The sequence below is a fragment of the Notothenia rossii genome (assembly GCF_949606895.1).
Source record: "Notothenia rossii genome assembly, chromosome: 10".
NCBI classification, from domain to species: Eukaryota; Metazoa; Chordata; class Actinopteri; order Perciformes; family Nototheniidae; genus Notothenia; species Notothenia rossii.
This window is the reverse complement of record NC_136908.1, coordinates 35,930,829-35,936,249: the sequence shown is the minus strand read 5'-3', so window position 1 is coordinate 35,936,249 and position 5,421 is coordinate 35,930,829.

Genomic DNA, 5,421 nt, shown 5'->3' with positions numbered 1-5,421 from the left:
TATATGTTTTGCATTGAGGTGATACTTGAGGCTTGATGTGCTGCGGTGATATGCAAATTCCTTTTTGCATAATTTGCAAACAACCGTGCTCTTATCGATGCTTCCATCCGTCCGTTTTGTAAAACAAAATGTCCCATCCACGGGGCCAACCAAAGCGGTCTCATCAGCTTCTTCGTTCATGTTTGACTATTGTTCACTGTGGTTTGTTGTCTGAAGTCATGAACGTTAGTTGGTGCTCCAATATAATCTGTACCCCTGAAACTCATCCAGTGAGAAACGTTCCGCGGTGCAAAAATAAGTGCGATTAAAATGCGTAAATTTTTTTAACGCGTACATTTTTGTGTAATTAATTAATCTTAATTAACGCGTTAAAGTCCCGGCCCTAGTATTAATATCATAACCAAAATGTCGGTGATTAACATGTAGTTTACCTAATACAGACTCACTCAACGCTTCAAACTGTCCATCATCCAAATAGACTAAAAGCAGTTTTTTGTTTTATATAGATCATTGGCTATGTGGGAAAATACTGTGTTTGAAATGTATAATTAAAATTAGATGTTAGCTTTTAGTTTTTATAGATATATATATATATATATATATATATATATATATATATATATATATATATATATATATATATATATATATATATAGTCTCCCTTCAAATATGTTAAGTGGCATGTCATTCAACACAATGCTGCTCACCTCCTTCAATTGGGAGAAAAGCTGGTTCAGGTTCAGCATTATGGGGGGACAGGGCTGCTGAGCTTAGAGATGGATCTGTTGGTCCTGGCACCAGGGGGAGGGACAACTGATTTAGTATGAATAGGCGCTAAAAATGTGCCTGCATTTATTAATGGTAAGGAGGTAAGAATGGAAAAACCAGCTCGAGTGCGCTAGAATCTGAAAGTACACAACCGAAAAAAATCTGCCCCTTCCTTCAGACTTCCTTACAGAGCCCCTCCTCCAACACACACAAACGCGCACATGACCAATGAGGGCACGATATAAGTTTGTGCACAGTTGGAAGGCTGACAGGCAGGTAGGCCATCCAATTATTTTAGCCGGGCCGGCTCAGATGATTGGTCGTGCTTTTTACAGGCTGCGCCAAGGCTTCCACAGATGAAATGTTTGTATGTATTTATTGTCAAAGCATTTAATATATTCATTGTTATTGGGATGTTAAAGGCCCAGTGAAGTGTGCACCTGTGCATGATCTGTTATGCTAATACGTATAGTAATGACCAAAATTGTCCATTGGAACCCATATCAAAAAATGTTGGAATAGCAACAAATTTGACGAGTTTTGAATTTTCCGGGGAAATCTGCAGTCGACCTTCGCCTTCGTGGGCGTGGCTTGCGATCTACTGCGTGACGTCACGAGATGGACGCCGCTGCACTGTTTACATTCACCACCGTTCGTTTTTTCTCTTTTTCAAAGTCGAATTTCTCAACGTTTTTGAGCTAGTATTTTCCTGGAAAGTGTGTCGGAGTCGACTGGAAGTGATTGCCAATCGAGAAAACCTGACAATGGAGGCGACAGTGAAGAAAGAGGGATGAAAAACACAGGGGAAACGATGCATTGCCGCTGGCTGTAGTAATGTCAAGTCTGCCGAAGTGGCGATGTTTCTGTTCCCAAAAGATGAAGGTGAGCCTGGCTGGTGTCATTGTTTCGTAGATTATTTGATTGATCATGATAAATAAAGGCCAGTGGTCGATTCGAGAGAGAGAGAAAGAGAGACTGACAGAGTTACAGGGTTGTTGTTAGCATCTGGTGCTAGCTCGGAGCTAACGGAGATTAGCTGTTTCAACAATAAGGAGAGGGAGAGTGCTCTCCTGTGGGACTGAGAGAGATAACGTCAGCTCAGGGAGGTAAACTGTAGCCTAAGTTATCTCAGTGGGTTCGGTCATCTATGTAAACAAATATTTCCATCTATGTAATATTAGTTGTATAAAATAGGTTAAGAAATCATTCCAATGTTTTTTGATTATTGAAATATATGTTTCATATGAGTGTTGAGAGCTGTATCCATAAATCTCTTAATGTTGCCCTCAAAGTGCACCAAATTGATCACTTTCCTCATCTATCCTGTCCGAAAAGCTGTCCAAATCAATCATTTCTCTCACACTAGTATCACTTTCCAGAGTCTCCGCCATGTTTACAATCGCAACTGGGTACATCTTGTGACGTCACAGCCACTATCGTCTGCAACTTCCGTTAGGCTCAGACGGCAAAATTAATAATTCATTAATTCATTAATTATGAATTATTAAAAATTATTTTAGCCATGAACAGGCACAATGATATGTAAGGAATGAAACTGCCATTTCATTTTGGTGCAAAAACATGCACTTCACTGGGCCTTTAAGAGCATTCCATGGAATATAACAAAAAGTGTTTCTGAAGTGAATTACCTACCCTACCTTTAAATGTCAGCTAAAAGAGCAGTGAAATGAAAAACCTCTGAATTTTCTGTAAAGATATTAACAGTAGTCTACTTAATGTCAGCTTAGTAAAAACAAAACATTAGCGAACAGAATAATTTCCACCACTCATGGACCACACCTTTTTTTGTGTAAAACTGGGTGACATACTGTCGCCCTTTAGTCCCTCTCTCTTGTCTTTCTCTCCCTTCTCTTCTTTTCTTAGAGCCTGACTTTTTGAGTCGTTGAGACATGGTACAACACAAGTGTAGGCTAAGTACTAGCATCCCTCCTCACATGTTTTCACTCTCTGCAAGTGCCGGTGCCGCACCGCGTTTGGAGGCAGGACCAAACCATTACATGTAAACAGAAGGGGGTGTACAGAGGCTTTGGATAATTAACTTTTGGAAGAAAATAAGTTAAATTAATCGTAAGTTTAGTGAGTACTTTATCAATATAACGTTCTATTAATTTTTATTATTGAGGATTGATGAAAGGTTACTTAAATTTTTTTTTCTTAATCTTCTAAACATTTTGGGTCCCCCTTCAGTCACGGTCGCCCTTAGAATCGTCCTAACTTTTCACCCCCTTACGGCGCCCCTGGACACACCCACCTCCAAGATTTTCAAGATTTTTTCCAAGCTGCTGTGTGGACAAGGCGTAACGGCCCGTCCACACAGCAGCTTTAAAAAAATCTTCCAACGCTTCTCTGCCCATTCACTTTGAATGGGGTGACGTCACTTTGCCTCGCTTTTAGCCAAACTGCATTGTGGGGAAGCAAAGCGAAGATTTCCAGGATTTCCAGGATTTTCAGGATTCAAAAGTTGAGCAATGTTCAACTTTTGAAGCTGAGGTGGAAGCGTCAGCTAATCAAATCCCGTTTATGCAAATCTGACAGTACAAGCGCTAGCCAATAAAACCGTGTGTAAGCTGGGAGAGACATACCGCAGTTCATTTCCTCATATTCCAAACGAGAAATTACGAAAGCAAATCACCCGGTTTTTTACGACCAGACTATTTACTGGGATATAAACCGGAGGAACCAGGTATGGAGGGAGGTGGCAGAGACAGTGGGTGAAACTGGTAGGTTTTCGCCTGTTTGGGGATTTTATATCCAGTTTATTTCGTTTTAACATTGCTATTGCTTTGTATGTCGGGGGCGGGAGATTCATGTGATTGGTTGTTGGTCGCAAAAAATCCCCAAGCTTTCAGACACGCCCACCTCCAAGATTTTCAAGATTTTTTCAAAGCTGCTGTGTGGACGGGCCGTAAAGCTGAAGTGCCAACAGGAAGCAGAGTCAACCGCTTGCACCATCTTGCTGGCCAACCGCCTGGTGAGGGTCACACACACACACACACACACACACACACACACACACACATACACATTATGTTAGTTATGGGGTACATACAGTGGTGGGCCGTCAGGGCCAGCAAGGCCTTCTCTGCTGGCCTAAACATCATCAGAATATAAATTAAATTTTGATATATTTTTTCCACAAATATGTATTAAATTATTCCCTGTAGTCTATTCTCTTCATTTCATAGCTTTCCTCTTGGTTGCGCTGCTTCCAGCCTCAGAACGAGATTTGGAGGGTTGGCCTTTATGTTAGAGCTTTTATCCAATCATATTTCAGCCATAATGTGTTGCCAGGGTCCAAGAAATCTGCCCTTAGGCCTTCAGAATCAACAGTGCGGGCGCCTGTAGATTAAAGTGAACGGAAACAAAACTGTGGCGTTAACCAATCAGATTTTGAGTTGGCGACAACGGGCCAGCTAGCAGGCGTACGATGACGTTAGCACGTGCACGTCTTTTGATTGGATACGCACTATTGAGAGGCAGAGCTATGTAGAGCTAGCAAACTGAACTTGAATTTGAATGAGCTAATTTGTGTAGATTTCTACAAGCTGTTTTTTTTCAACCCACAATGGCTGAAGGAGGAGAAGAGATCGATTTGGTCGCAGATATAATTACAACGCCATTTTCAAGACGAACTTTTCAAGAAAAGCTAGACATCGTGAGAAGAGAACGGCCAACCCCGACGCTAGCGAGCCTATCACAGCGGGGGAAAGGGTTTGTCCGCCACTTTCAAATCACTAACTACGAGCGGTACCCCTGGCTCACAGCCTCCGAGAGGCACTGCAAATTGTACTGCTGGGAATGCCTGCTATTTGCAACTGATCGATTTGGTGTTTGGAGCCACACTGGATTTGCAAACTTGAGTTGTCTAACCAAGGCAGCAACGAGACACCAAAGCACGGCTGGGCACTTACAAGCAATGGTGCTTTTGAAAACCTTTGGGGACACCCGAGTGGATCTACAGCTCAACGAACAAGTGCGCCGGGAAACGGAGCTCCACAACGAAAGGGTGAACAAAAATAGGGAAATATTGAAAAGACTGATTGATTGTGTCCTGTTTTTGGGTAAACAGGAACTTTCATTTAGGGGACACGATGAAAGCGCCGAGTCCAGAAACAGAGGAAACTACGTGGAGCTTCTTTCTTTGCTTGCTGAGAACAACACAGACTTGCATTACCACCTGTCCACAAACAAAGTGTTTACTGGGACGTCAGGCAAAATACAAAACGACCTGATTTATGCTATTGCTGAAGTGATGGGAGAAGAGATCAAAATGGAGATTAAAAAAGCACCCTTTGTCGCTGTTATGGTGGACGAAACGACAGACGTGGGTAATGTAGCACAACTGGCACTTGTCCTGCGTTATGTGATGGACACAGGTGTCAAGGAGCGGTTTGTCAGATTTGAAGATGTTACAAGCGGCAAGCGAGCTGATGACATTGCCGCTCTTATTTTCCGTTTCATGGAGGAATATGAATGTAGTCTGGATAAAGTTGTGGCACAGTGTTATGATGGCGCAGCGGTCATGGCATCTGGACTAAACGGGGTGCAGGCTAAAGTTAAGGAGAGGGCACCTATGGCCTTATTCATTCACTGCTATGCACATCGACTAAATTTAGTACTGACTCAAGGGG